Source organism: Bison bison, unplaced genomic scaffold (assembly GCF_000754665.1).
Source record: "Bison bison bison isolate TAMUID 2011002044 unplaced genomic scaffold, Bison_UMD1.0 scf7180017864525, whole genome shotgun sequence".
Classification (NCBI taxonomy): Eukaryota; Metazoa; Chordata; class Mammalia; order Artiodactyla; family Bovidae; genus Bison; species Bison bison.
The window spans coordinates 3,101,815-3,102,143 of NW_011495076.1; positions in this window are offsets into that span (position 1 = coordinate 3,101,815).

Here is a 329-nt window from a genome sequence, read left to right on the forward strand (position 1 = left end):
AACAGTGGCTGACTTTATTTTTTTGGGCTCCAAAATCACTGCAGATGGTGATTGCAGCCATGAAGTAAAAAGACACTTACTCCTTGGAAGGAAAGTTATGACCAACTCAGCATATTTTCATACTGTTCATGGGGTTCTCAGGGCAAGAATACTGAAATAGTTTGCCATGACCAACCTAGATAGCATATTAAAAAGCAGAGACATTACTTTGTCAACAAAGGTCCATCTAGTCAAGGCTATGGTTTTTCCAGTAGTCATGTATGGATGTGAGAGTTGGACTGTGGAGAAAGCTGAGCACAGAAGAATTGATGCTTTTGAACTGTGGGCTG